The following is a 15,170-nucleotide window of genomic DNA, read 5'->3' on the forward strand; positions in this document are numbered from 1 at the left end:
TTCCACATCAGACTCTTGGACTACTGGTAATTACTGAAGCGTTGCTAAGTTACCTGAACCTATCTGGCCCCACATTAGCAGCACAATGCAGGTATTGCTCCACTGAAAAGGATTGCATGTCAGAGGTGGGATTCAGTCCCACACTTCCAGAGGGGACTGCAACCTGGCTGCAACACCTTAGACCACTCAGCCATCCTGACTGCTTTGGTGGCATTTTTATTAATTCTGCAATTTGATGAGAGCAATTGAATTGCTTGAGAAAATATTTTCAAGTATAGTATATATATAGTCCAAAAAATTGAACAAAGTGCTTGAAATGTTCATTAGAGACTTTCATTAATCATACAGACTGAATTGATTGAATGTCGGTTCTCATTCATAATAATATTTAACAACTTGTAGACGTATTACTTCATCTATCTTAAACTAGGTCCCACTGAGATTTGAACTCAGATTGCTGGATTCAGAGTCCAGAGTGCTAACCATTACACCATGGGACCACCACACAACTAAGACGATTGTTTTCGGAAACAAACATGGATAGATAGATAGATAGATAGATAGATAGATAGATAGATAGATAGATAGATAGATAGATAGATAGATGAAATCACATGCACCAAGTGGGTGCTTTACATAAAAAAGACAGGATGGACATAAAAACAGATAAAAATGATTGCAAAATAAGATTGAAATTAGGATGAAAATGAACATAAAGTCAATGCATAAAACCACCCAATAAAATATCAAAATGTGGGTAAAAATAGAGTGGAATAAAGATAACAGGAAGGACATAAAAACAGGTAAAAAGTGAATGTAAAATAAGAAGGAATAAAGACAATGCATAAAACCAAGCAACATTTAAAAAGAAATGCAACAGTGTGTAAGATCAAGGCAAAGCATAAACGTTTCAGACCTATATCAGGAGGTCATAGCTAAAAGTGAAAAGAGAAGTTTTTGCTTTCTTTTGAAAATATTCAGTGAGCTGCTTCCCTGATATCTGTAGCTATTTTGTTCCAGAGCTTTGGAGTGTAATGGACAAAGGCTGTGTCCCCAGTTATCTTTAAACTGTTGCTGGAAACCTCCAATAAACCAGCAGCAGATGATCACAGTGTTCTTGAAGGCAAATAATAAATGAGGGAGTTAGTGATGTAACTTGGTTCTAGTCCATTAAGGACTTCATATACGAGAAGGAAGACCTTAAAATCAATCCTGAATGTTACAGGAAGTCAGTGCAGAGCAGCTAAAACTGGATGAATGTGTTCTCTCCTCTTGGTTCTGGTTAATAGATGAGCTGCAGAGATTTGAATGAGCTGAAGTCTCTCAGTGTTTTTTGTTTGTTTGTTTGTTTTTTTTTTCTTTTCAGGAGGCCAGTAAATAATGCGTTAGAGTTACCAAGTCTGCTTGAAATAAAGGCATGAATCAGTTCTCAGCATCTTTTTTTTGTTCAGCTATGTTTCTAAGTTGAAAAGAAATGCATTTTTAGTCACCTTGTTGATGTGAAGCTAAGATCTCAGTCTAGGATAAAATCAAGACTTGTAACATCAGATTTAATCCAGGGAGTTAGTTTCCCCAGATTATTAAACACCATTTCTCTATTTGTTTCAGAGCGAGCTAGTATGATTTCAGTTTTGTCCTCGTTTACCTTCAAGAAATTATTACTCATCCATTTTTTTCTTAAATAAATAAATAAGAAAGGAAAACAAAATGGTTATGCATAAACATATGTTTGACAATAGAAGGCAGAATAACAAAAGGACAAATAGAAAAACTCCAATGAAGCCTGTGTAGGAATTTAAAATACATTAAATGAATATAATAATTATTTTTAAACGAGCTCCAAGGTGATTGTAAGCACACTGCATATCCCTATACGGCTGGAGATATAAAAAAAATGTGTCCACCTCAAGACAAAATGATTTTATTCATCTTTTTAAAAATGTTGCCGCATAGAGACAGTTGACTAAATTTGAGATATAAACTATGTGGCCTTCTCAGAATAGTGTCTTAAATGAATTAAATTAGTGTTGTGTAATGTTTAGAATTCACAGTGCACAGTGACACAAGCAGAGAATATTTACTGGGAGGTGATCATTGATTTTCCCAGCAGTTTTCAGTCCCAGCTTTAATTAGACCCTGAATTGGAAAACATTGTGACCAAGTGACCACAGAGGAGCACACACAAATCCGAAATAGCTGGCTAATGATGCGTTCACAGACAAGAAAGTCAGGAAGCAGAGGCAGCTGTTTGCAAATACAAACTCACTTACATCAGAGATTCCACTCTGACAAAATCTGATGAAGGTAGGTGGTTTTCCCACAGTGTACAACTCACACACATTTTAATGATGAATCCTTTGTGGTCACTGCTTTTCTTGTTTGTGAACACTACATTAGCTACTATGCCTGGTTTGGGTCTGCTCATTTATCGTCACTTGGAATTTGTGTCCCTTAAATACTGTTTATATAATTGAGCTCAGTTTTGTGAAAGACAATGTAATTAGTGCGGACAGTGCACCGTGATGTTATGTGATACACTGTTCCACAACAGTTTGTCAATTCTGAGCAGTGGTTCAATGGGATATTGGTTACCACTCTGGACTTTGAGTTCAGCAATCCCAGTTCAAATCTCTGTGAAAACTAAGAGACAAGTTCAGTGCTAAAAGTAAAAGCTGTCCTGTGTTAATAGGATTCCTTGCCTTTGTCTACCTCTAGTAACTGCTGCTCCTTCATCTGTGGTATATTCACTATGTTTCAAGCAGAAGCTGAGATATTTGGTAATCCCACTGTGTGTTGGTCAGTTCATTTTAGAGTTCTTCTGCCCCCTAGTAGCCAAAAATTGATCAGTGCAGCTTTAACCAATGTATTTAACGTTTTCTGACAGACATGTCCTAAAACTAGTTTATGTATGCTTTCTATGTTTGTAGCATATGTTTCTGGTAAAGTACCTCAACCTGTAGCGTAATTGATTTGCTGGATTAGCAAAAAATGGTTGAGCACACAGTGTTTCCTCTCCAGTACTTGTGTGTTTTGTTGGCACCTGGGAGTACGGTGCCACCCATTGATCTGGGGAACTGTCAGATGCAATTACACATGGGAAGTACTATGTCTTACTAACATCTATTTTTACTGGGCTTTTATAATCTTAGAACTGCTTTCTTTTTATAAATGACAGCATACAACATGTACTTCTCCCCTCCAACACAGAAATTCTACATTAATAACACAACAACACAAAGATTTACTCTACTGAGATTTCATGAACTGTTTCAAAAGGTAGATTCAAAGGTACAAAAAGATCCAAAGTAATGATACAAATATCAGTATGACTCTGGACTCACTGCTGCGATCAGTATGAGACTTGGAAATTGAAGTTGAATACAGTTGAAATACAAAAGGTTTAGTGAAAGTGTGTAATAGCAACATTCAGTGTGAGCTGTAGTACGTGTGTCACAGTGTAAGCGCTCCCTCTTGTGTCACTGTTCATTTGACATTCCATAAAATTGGAATTTTGTAGTTCAGTTTAAGGTGTCAATCAGAAATGTAGTCATTGTAAAGACCTCCAGTCATAAGCTTAATTTTACAAACTTGCTATTGTACAAATAGCAGCTAGTACAATATTAAAAGGGTTCTTAAGTATAACGTCAGAAATGGCAAATTTGAGGAAAAACCCTTATATAGGCAGTGGTGAAAGAACTATTGTGATCATTTATCTAAGTAAAAGTAGCAAAATGACACTGGTCACGAACACCAAAGTGGTTTAATTTTACCCAGCAGCAATGGATGGAAAACCATCCAACAGATGGATTGTTTTGATCTAATAACTGATGAGTAATGTAAAAATGGCAACAACACTGGGTCAAAACACACTAGTGACACTTGTGCTGCACTATACCATGAAGTACTGTATCATATTGGTTCTAAACTAAGGCTGCTGCAGGAGTCCACATAGTTTTTGGATTGACCTTTTCCAATAAATTGGCTGCATTGCTGTCCCTGATCACACACTGATCTCAGTCACACCTGGTAATTATGCAGCTCATCTTTATCTTCTAAATCTCCAACCTCAGCCAGGTCAGAGTCAGTTCAAGGTTTAAGATCATGTGCTTTTAACGCTGAAGAATGAGCAACCCATCACATTTCTTTGCTGTGGTTCTTAACCATTTTGAGAGAGAAGTTCAAAAGGTAGAATTTGAGAACTGAAACGTGAGCAAACCGAGTTTCAGTAGCTCTGTCAGAGGCAGAGAAAACACAATAGCCCGAGGATAATCTGGCAACCTTCCAGTCAGGCCGGTCACTGTAATCATTACTCTGATGCCGCTGTAGTCACAAGTTACTGTGTGTGTGTGTGTGTGTGTGTGTGTGTGTGTGTGTGTGTGTGTGGTGTGTAATCAGCTGTACCATCACCTTATTTGATAGAGCAGTCAAAGAGAGATGGGAAATGGGAGAGAGTGGACATAACCTGCCACAAAGGGCCCAGGTTGTAATCGAACCCAAGATGCTGTGGTTAGGGCTCAGCCTTATTTACCCTTAATATATGAGGGTTAGGGTTATGGTTAGACACACACTACCAGGTGAGCTACTAAGGTTTTGGTGTGGGTGAGGGGCCAATTTCTTAATAAGCTGCCACTAAATGTTGAGATATATTTTTTACCTGGCTAAATGAACAAAGTAATATTGCACTGTGTCAAGAAACCCTTCCAGAAGTGCTTAAAATGCTGCTCTCCGTGCTGATGTGTGTGTGAAAGGGCAGGGAGCTCCCAGTTCAGAGCCAAACCGCCAAATGTAATGTATGCTGTATTCATGTATGCTGTATTAATAAATTAATTCTGACTGAAATGGTCCTGACCGGACTTGTTTTTTTGTTTTGTTTTCTTTTGTAGCAACTGCCAATCTTAAAACTATAGTTTTAGAAACTTGAAGGTGATGTCATCTTCTTTGTCCATCTACAGTATGATTATGTTATTCTACATTCTGTGGATCTAATGAGTTAACGAGAGAGAATCTGGACTACAGCACCTAAAAAGTTTATTTGTCAGTGAAATTTGGAGTTGAAAAAGGTTAAAAATAGTGATATGGCACCGAGGCAGTTGTTCAAAACTATCAAAAAATCTTAAATTAACGAGGGTGCGGCCTAATAAAATCACACAGACTTATGCGGATTTTAACCCAGTTGGAGTCAAATTTAACATTGTAATGTTTTGTTTATCTGTTTTTTCTCCTGATTCTGGAACATATAAGGCGTTGCTCTACAGCCTTGCCCAGCAGGATCCAGGGGACTAGCAGATTGCCGGGGCCCAGGGCTCTGCCAGGCTCAGTGGGTCACATCCCCTCAGAGCCCAGGCCAGGCTGCCGTCAAGCCAGAAGCCAAACCTCCTGCCACCGGGGACGTCACGCTCCCAGAGAAACAGAGCCAGCACCCTGCCATTCCTCTCCTTATTCAGCTCACAGCTGACCGTACGGGCACATCATGTACTGGACATATGGGCATGATTCATATCCGCTGAAGGAATCGCTCATGTGACAAAATAAGCTGGAAAACCTCAAGTAAAGACAGCGAGGAACAAGACAACAGTGACCCATGAGAATGAGCTCTGCAAGACAAAGGGTTGGAAGTCATTGGTGACAATGTGGGAGGTTACAGCAGGATAGCAGCTCCAGTCTGCAGTATGCAGCAGTATGCCTCTGCCAACCAGACAAGCTGCAGAATTTAATGAAAAGTATTAAATGTATTTTTTGCTGTATATTGACATGTATGATTTCCAGTGAGAAACTCTAATCACACAGTGCAAAACCTGAAGCTCCCACACATCTTCAACCAATTCAACATTTGAGCAAATGTGAAATATGCTTGTGCTGAGCAAATAAAGCTGCATTTGAAACATTTATTCTGAGGGAAGGCTGCAAATGTCAATATCATCTAACAGACTATGAAAACGTAGTTACACAGGCTTTCATTTCCTGCAGGTGTTGTATACGCGGCACAAGCTGGTCAAGTGTAACAGGCTGGCTTTATAATGTGTCTTTGCAAATGCATCAAAAAGAACAAACTGTCAGAGAGGGGATGATGAATGAATGGATGTTTTGCTGCCATTTAATCTTTACTATTTAGCATTAGTTAGCTATAGACTGGAGAGAAACTAATTTAATTCACTGTTCTGCTTAAAAGCTGCTAGTAGCTGCCAGTAGCTTTTGTACTCTGGCAGCACTACACCAATGATCTTTTTGGTTTCTTATTTTGTCAACAACATGCTTTTACTTAGTCTGTTCAATCAACAGAATAGTACAAAGAACTCCCAAGAAGCAACGCAACAGGTAGACTACGTCTAGAGGGACAAATGAAATACACTGTCATCTCTCTCCCCCTCTGCATCCAGTCAGTGTGTGGATGTGTGTCGTGTGGACAACAGGAGGCTGGAGGAGGATGCTGCTTGGTCCAGGAGTAGTAGTAGTGAGTTATGAGCTAAAGAGAGTACCTACAGAGTACCTGGAAACCTGGAAATACACGTCGGAAAACTGATTAGCTAGTCGCCGGCACAGGGGCATAAAATAAAGGTGTCGTGGACATCTTCAGAGACACCTTTAACTTGTGACTGGAGCTGGGCTGTTGCACTGAATGTACTGTATGACAGACAAGAGTCACACAACACAGAGTTTCCAATATCCAGTAATTGTCCCTTAAATTTAAATCTCTCATAATGTCAGGTGAAAATAATTGCAGAGTTCGATGTGACAATACTCTCTACATGCTGCTTTTGCTCAAAGTGAAAGTACACATCTTTTAGTCAGAGCACAGCAGAAGAGAGCATCTCTCAGTCACAGTGTCCTGTCCATCCATTCTGTCAGCGTGCAGCTGCGCTTCCACTTCCTGTAAAAATGCGTCAGCAGAATAGCAACCAGCTGTGGAGCAGTGGGCAAGGTTTGCCATCGCTGAAGGAAAAAGGGCTGGTTGCCTTTTATTCTGTGCGGGACAGACATATTTGATAGGCATGATTGGCCATCTATACACATGTAAATTTCAGTGGGCAAATACACAATTGCTAGTGAAAGTGGGTATTACCCAAAGGGTTCAGTAAAGGGGGAGCCTGTGTGAGATAGAACAAGTTTTTAAAATGATTTTGAATCAATAAAAATCCTCAACAGTTTACGAACAATGCCACAACCATACAGAGAGAATATGTGGCATACAGCTGATTTCAGGAAGGATCTGAGAAAAATTACCTTTCACAGGGGCCTGTCAGTTTCAAATGTGAATAAGCATTACACCAATAATAGTTTTGCTTAAGGCACAGAATGTCTAAAAATGGGCACAAGAATCAAAATGGCTGGCAGTGATCTTAGCCTGAGCCACAATCACTTGGCTTGACTTCCACATACAGATTTGAGGGGGAGCCAAATCCAGGGGAGCACAGTTAAAGGTAAAGCAAGGTTAGGACAAAGAAGAGGTCAATGCTGTGAGCCAATAAAGGAGCATCCAAGCTGACATGTCACTAATTCAAGGAGGAGGGGGCAGAAGGTGGACTCTATTAGCTTCATGTGCTTGGAGAAATTTGTTGAAGGTGCTCTTTGGTTTTGGGGAGTTGGAAAATGAGAGATGATAACGAAACAAGTAAGAAGAATTGATTTTACTGATTAGTAAATTCAAATTAAAGGTGTTTTTTCATATTCTAACATTTTAAGAATACAGCTAATTCTTACCATGGACAATTTTCCCTCAGTTTTTGATATTTTTCTCTTTTAAGCCAAGATGGCTGCTTTGCCTCTATGCAAGAAACTGTTTCTCTCTGTTTATTAGTTCCATCTTCTGCAACTCATTAATCCACATTCCCTCTTGCCTGACAACTTGTCAGCTTATTTTTCTTTGCCGTTGTTGTCTTTGTTAAGTTGCATGTCTATATTTGTATCTTACTGTAAATTTGAGAGCTACTGGCAACTGGGCTCAAATTTAAATTGACACAATTTGGATTTTGATAGCAGACAGTCATTGCTTTCATTTCAAACATCTAAAAAACTGATGTTTTCTTTGGAAATTACAAATCAGTGCATGTACATGTAAGCAAATTGACTAGAAAGCCTGTTATGGCTACGATTAGGGGTTGATAGTACAGTATTTTATCAATTCAATGCAACTTGAATACGCTGATTAAATCTAATTAGGTTTAGCTTTCAACACTTACTAGTCACTAAATTCATCACTAAAACTCAAAGATTCTGTTTACATCTGTAATTGCCTTTAATTGACTGAGAAGGCAGAAACAGCAGCCTAATTAAGGCTCCCAACCTGTAGCTACAACCAGGAAATGAGATGAGCAGCAGACGATATGAAATGTTGATTAAATATGTATCTGAAACATAACAGGGGTAACACCTGAGGTCTACGCACTTTGCACACCTTATTTTTCACAAGACGCTTCAAATACTGGAGGTCTTGATTTATGATAGTTATTGATAAAAAATAAAGTTTAACTGGAAGATTAGCGACCGCTGATGGAGTCTGCTAGCAGTCTTGCGTCATTTGAACCGGTGCACGCAGTGGTCAGTGCAGCCAAACCCTGCTCATTTCACTTGAGTATTTTGTACATTCTTCTATTCCCTAAAAAAGAAGATGGAGATATAAAATGTTTGATGAAATGTAAGGGAAATTTTCTGGTGCCCCACCCTGGGCTGTTCCACCACCCTTGCCACTGTCCACATACCCCTTAAATTTAGACAAGACTACACACTGTGAATCCTAAAATTTCAGAGCAACAACGATTCAGTTAACTTGTTCCTACATTAAGTGACTACAGTTAGGTGGTCAAAATCAGACACCTGGTTGAAATGCTGCTTAGTTATTTTATGTATTACTTGAAGGATATGAACACATCACTTACACATTATGCTTCAGTTGTGACTTTGAGAGAGGCTACTGGAGAGTGAGACGATTGGTATGAGAGGGTGATTATGACAATGGGAGGTTGACATAGTATAAATACAGTGTTGGGGGAGTATGTTTCTGAGCCTCTTGAGGGTTCTGTTGCTTGGCAGTTTTGTCATACTGGCTCACATTGCTTTTCCTTCTGTGTGATACACTAAAATGCGCGTGACATATTTTACAAAATGCATGACTTAAGCCCACTCCCATTTGGTAAGATTCTTTGAACTGTTTTGGTAGGTACTCCATTCCTCTCACATTCATCCTTCTTGTTCTTGTTTCATTGGTGAGTGCCATTACAGTTAAAATGACTCCTTATCAATAGATACAGTATATAGTTATGGCTAATGTTCTACATACTGCCACCTGCTGTACCGGAGGGGAATGTAGCTCACACCTGATCACGACAGAAAAATTCAGTCAGAATAAGTTCCCTATAAACCTGGCACTGACATCTATCTCACTTCCAGACTGTGGCATTCAATTTGTTTCAGCATACATATTAAAATCCCATTTGTCTTTCCATTACCAAAAAAGAGATAGTTATATCACCTCTTCTCATAATATTTCCATCCTTTAAAATTACCCAAGCAGTCTTTGGATGAAGTGCTAGATAACAAGAGTCTAGGTGACAGGCTGAAGTTTATTCAGGCTGATTCACTACTTGCATCCACTTTCCCCAGGATCATTATATGAAGCTATTTGACAAGAGTTTGTCGTCTGGCTTGTTCATCATCAGTGAAACAACCTCTGTACAGGTGTTCGAGATTAATCATTCACCAATCACCAATCATTTGCCTGTCTTTATAGCATTTTGGTGGCCAGCACACAGTGCGCAGGTGGTAGGAGAGGAACAGCATGGTGGTTTATTCAAATGAGGCAAAGCAAAGAGATTTGTTGCCATTTTGGTTTGGTCTTTTCTTTCTAAGCCTGATTTTGAGAAGCCTGTCCATTCTGTTATTTCATCTTGGTCACATTACTGCAACTCACTGTACTCAGGGTTAAGTTAGAAAAAAAAAAAAAAAAAAAACACTGATACAAAACACTGCTCTGCTTTTGACAAATAAGATCATACATTTCAGCCCCATGTAAGCCTCTCCACTGGTTACCTGTAAGTGCTACAATTGATTTCAAGATTTGACTGATTATCCTTGAATTCACTTCATGGTTTAGCTCCCCTGTTAGCCAGAGCTCAGCCTCAGAACTTCAGGCAGGGCTCTGCTGGCAGCTCTGAAGTCCCAGACAGTCAAGGCCACTCAGCTCCTCCATCCCTACCTGAAGAATCTGTGACATCATTTAAATCACTTCTCAAAACTTAAAAAGCCTTTTCTTATGGCTACTACTCTACTACTATGTTTTATTTCCTACATGTCTAATCAGTTTTATTTATTGCTGTTGTTATTCTTCTCTTTATTGTTGGGTATTGTTTCATCTTATTTTTAGATCTTTTTAATTTTCTGGTTTGATTTCCCTCAGTCAGTCTGCTGTGTCAAACAAAATACTTGGAGCAAATGTGCAGCAATGTCGGCATAATGCTAAAAATTTAAATACGCTATTTCAGTTAATCAATCTCCTACTGGAAGATGCATTTAAATGGGCAAGAAAGATTTCATTTTTCATGTGGTTAAAGCTGGAACGGCACTGAATCAGTCTGCATTTATCTATAAATGAATATGAGTGATTCTTCTTGTATCTGTTCTCCACAGCTGATTTATACTGTATGAAAAGCTTCTCCTTCAGTTCATACATCCCTGCAGCCATCTGAAGGCAGCACGATACATATGTTGATAAATCTGCAGCTTCTCATTAGAGAGGTGCTGTGCCACAGCTCAGTGCCATCACACACGTCTGTGCACTGTTTACCTTCATTAAATCACATGCAAGTGACACCAGGCTGCTACAGAATAATCCCATACAATTCCACACACATCTCACTGAGCAGTTGTGACTCGATACACCAGATTACAGCAACTCATTAATCCTGTGTGTGATTGCCACCTTTTCTTTTCTTTTTCTTTTTTTAATCAAACCTGGTATTTCATGTTTTATTCTTGAAATGCATTATGATGAAAATGTTGGTTTGTTACATGGATTACAATATGATGTTACCATTTGTGACAAATTGAAATAGCATTGGATTGATGTGGTCTTATAAACAGTTTCAACAACATTCTTTATTGTTTATTTCTGTCATCACTGCGCAAATTAAATGAAAACACACCATCTGCCTTTATATTTGCGGTAGAACTCAGCTGATTAAAGAAAAGGTAAACAAAAATATGAATCTGACAAGATGCCAATAGTCAGTGCCTCCCTGTTTCTGCACTCAAACGAACAGCCTTGGATGGTCTTTCCTCAGCCTGGCCCTAACTGATCAGTCTTTGTTTAGACCAGTCACTAATCAAACTTTAGCCTAGTCTTAACTATGTCTGGCCTTAGTGATGTGCGTCCATGTGCCTATGGGTATTGCCTATCAGCATGTGTTGCTAGGATACATGGTTAATAATCTCCCACTGTCTTGCTAAATGGCTGCTCGCTATAAAGTACAAATGACATATGAAGAAGAGCATATCCCTGCAATGGTCAACAAGCCATTCTGCTTCTCAACTCTTTTCTAAGCTTTTTATGTGTTGGTGGATGCACTGCATCGCTACTTCTGCACCAGTGAAGTTGAAAACACCATTCCCTGGGCTAAATCACGGCTTAGGTCAAGACCAGGTGTAACCCCTGTTGGGGCAACCAGCCAGATGACATTAGTAATGTGATTAATTGAGAGTATATTTATTAATCACCACACCCTCTGATCTGTATTCCACTTTGCCCACCCCTTTTGAACTTCACATTGCACTGCTGCACATGCATGAACCAAATCACATAGGGAGACACCCGCAGTCTGTCCACCTGAGACCTCCTGCCTTGCACTTGTGCATATACAAAGAGTCTGATTTTGGTCTGGTTTGATAACTTTTCAGTGACACAAATTATAGATGATATTGCAAGTACAAAAGGTTAATTTCTGGTAAAACAATAGCACCTTGGAGGAATGTGGTAAGAGTGAAAGTACAAACACAATAGTAAACTAGTTAATCCTCTTAGACCAAACCTGCTGACCTCCGCTATTCAGAGAAAAGTAAGTAGTTTTTTGCCTCATACTTGAAATATGAAATTTCATAGATATTAATATTGTGGTTTCTTCTGCTGGTGGGTGTGACCACACCTCCTCCACTGAGTTCTATGTTGCCAACACTCTGTCCAACCTCACTCTTAAACATAATGAAAAATGGGATTTTGGTTTAATTTTGCTTTCAGTACCCTGACACCCTTTAGGAACTAACTGGTTGATTTTGAGACTGCATCTCTGACTTTCCCTTTGAAAAATTACAGTGTCCCACACAAATGGGACAAATTCCAGTCAGATATTATCTGTGTTTATGGACCCTCTTTGCCCATGCTTTTGTGTCCAAGTGACTAATGGAGACAACAACTGCTGAAGTAAAGGTGGTAATGGAGGCTGCTAGGATGACACTGCAAATCCATTTGAAATCAAGACAAGCCAACCTAAATGTCCCTTTAGGGAGCATTTAATATGCAGAGGAATGTCAGTGTCTGTCTGTCATGTCACCCACAGCATTTTATTCAGGAATAACATGATCCACCACCACTGCTATTAACACAGCCTCTCATAAAACTTTAAGCAGTTTGTTAAACAAACCCAGCACCAGCACTGTGACTGTAGAAACAAGAAAGAAATAAATGCTCTTTAGAATATAAAATGACCAATTAGTTATTCTCAAATCCACAGCAAAGTGTTGTTTGCCTGCTCCCCTCCTCCATTTGAATGCTGATGAAAAGAGTTGCTGATGAAAACATACACTGTACTGTGTGAACTTTGAAATATATTTCAACACAGAGCAAATAAATCCATTGAGAGTTATTAGTGAGCCTCTTATTCAAGCCAGAAGAGTTAAACATTAATTAAAAACAAATCTGGACAGAAAGCAACAGAGACTCATCAGTATTCAACAACACAGCCGCTCACACTTCCATGTGTTGCAGCACTCAAAGATAAAGATCCGCCGATCAAGCAGCTTTCACAGCAGCCTGTTACTGCTGCTGACAGATGAAGCTCTAAAACCATCAACATCTGAGGCTTTAGGTTTTGATAGATATGAAAATAAAATGATTCAATCAAAGGTCTTTGGTGCTGTTAAGGTGAGCTCAGGTGCTGAAATACCAAATGCCTTCTTTCTTGTCTCTGCTATAGACCCTTCATTATCTCTCCATCTTTCCCACAGTATGTCATCTGACAGAGATGCTACAATAGAAAAAGTACTGAAGAGATCTGTGCCTCTTTGTGTCCTTTTGTAGCTCTTGCTTGTCATAAAAAGTGAATTGAATAGCATTTTCTTTCAGGCTGCATTAATCAATATTTTTATATTGACAATGGATCATGGATGAATAATGTGAAATGTGTTGCTTGCAGTTGCAGCTTACAATTATCAGCAACTTGGCAGTTCCCCTCAGCACTATGGTGCGTTTTAGCATCTTTCAGCTCATTGTTTTGGTTTTATGGCCCATACTTGACTGTTTTGGTTCAGTCTTGCCACTTTCATCAGCTGAGTTTCCTGCAGCAGCAGGATTCTGTTTTCAGAGAAAAAGCTCTGATAAGCCCACTGTACACTACATGCCCAGCAACAGTTAGAGATTAGCTGGTGAACATAGCGGAGCACCTAGCAGCTGAAGAGGAAGATATCTTCAAGAGTTGGTGAAAACCAAACCTGAACCTGAAAGTGAATATAGACCACACAAACATGACTGCATGTCTGCTACATGTAAAAATAAACAATGCTTCATTAATATGTCCATAAAGTTAACTTTGTATGTATATCAACTTTATAGGGTGATAATATGCCAATGTAATATCAGTGTTTACATTTTGGCATGCTGCCACCGAATGGCCAAAAAATCATTAATGATCACTTTAACCTTTTCAAGACATTTGGTTCACATGGAACAAAGATATTTTTGCCCGCTACCAGTTACATTGGTATTAAATGTCCATTCTTTTTTTGGTACACTGTAATAGGGATTCTTGCAGCGTTTTATACTGGAGGTGCACTGCATCGCCTGCAGCAAGACATTCTTACACTTTTATGCTTCAGCAATTCAGTAGCAACTTCATACAGCAAAGGTCAACTATTCAATAATTGAGGAGACTATTTAAACTTTCCATTGAGATAAACAAGATGTGTCAGGATCTGTCTGATACAGCTCAGTGTGTGACAACAATTAATCAACACTCACATTGTACTTTTGCTTTGTGGATATTTATCAGAGCAAGATATGTCAATGTTGGGAGAAAAGTCCCTCTGAGTTTTTACAAGTCACCGTCCAATGCTGGTGTGTGAAAAAAAACACTTACTGGTAAACAGACAACAAGCTAAAGTTAGTTTGAGTACCAAAAGTGTAACGCATTGAATACTGGCATCTGACTGACATTCATTTTTACATTCTGTAAAAATGTAGGAGGTTGAAATCTCTACGGTACAATCACATACATGATGACATGAAGTGAATGTCGTGTTTTTGTTTATCAGATAACTCAATTGTAAAAGCAGATTATAACTCACATAGCTCTGCAATATAAATGTAATGCATCATGATGTCATAGTACACTCCAGGTAAATAGGGTCTGATAATGCTCTTTAGCATTATCAATTCCTGTAATGCTGGTGTGGGGGAGCTGTCAGGGAGATAACAAGGACAGCTGGGTCACTTTAATCCAACAGCACTGTACAGTGTTGCTATGAGCACAATATGAGCACAATTTTATCTCCAGTTTAATGATGCTGCACTGATATAAGCTATGTTAACAGCAGGTTTATTTAATTATTTATTGTACTTCTAATCTATAATTTTTACGATGATTAAACATATAAATTGTGGCATAAGTGTAAAAAATAATACTGAAGATTAGGATACATTTTCCTTTACTGTTCTTAACATCTGGTGTTAACTCTGCAGCTACGAATATCAAAATGATATATTTTAACAAAACTGAAATTCATTTATGTGTGCATGATTTATTACAAAATTTACATTTGAAAATCAATTCTTTCATCATCATATCAGAGATCATCATCATTACTTCCAAAACTAAACTTAATCTGAAGACTCAGCCCCTAAGCATAAGCCTTTGCTAATGATAATGACATTTATGGTGAAAGTGACTTGAGAGCCTGGTGCAATCTAAGCT

At 38.7% G+C, this 15,170-nt stretch overlaps 1 protein-coding gene and 1 non-coding gene across 8 annotated transcripts in view; both read right to left on the reverse strand.

The window, feature by feature from the left end:
• The window catches only part of ptprfa (protein tyrosine phosphatase receptor type Fa), a 328,374-nt gene that overhangs the window by 289,468 nt on the left and 23,736 nt on the right, over nucleotides 1–15,170 (reverse strand). The window lies entirely within an intron of this gene.
• trnaq-cug (transfer RNA glutamine (anticodon CUG)) lies at nucleotides 429–500 on the reverse strand. The gene has a single exon. It is a non-coding gene; the product is annotated as a tRNA-Gln (tRNA).

This window comes from Chaetodon auriga, chromosome 3 (genome assembly GCF_051107435.1).
Source record: "Chaetodon auriga isolate fChaAug3 chromosome 3, fChaAug3.hap1, whole genome shotgun sequence".
NCBI lineage: Eukaryota > Metazoa > Chordata > Actinopteri > Chaetodontiformes > Chaetodontidae > Chaetodon > Chaetodon auriga.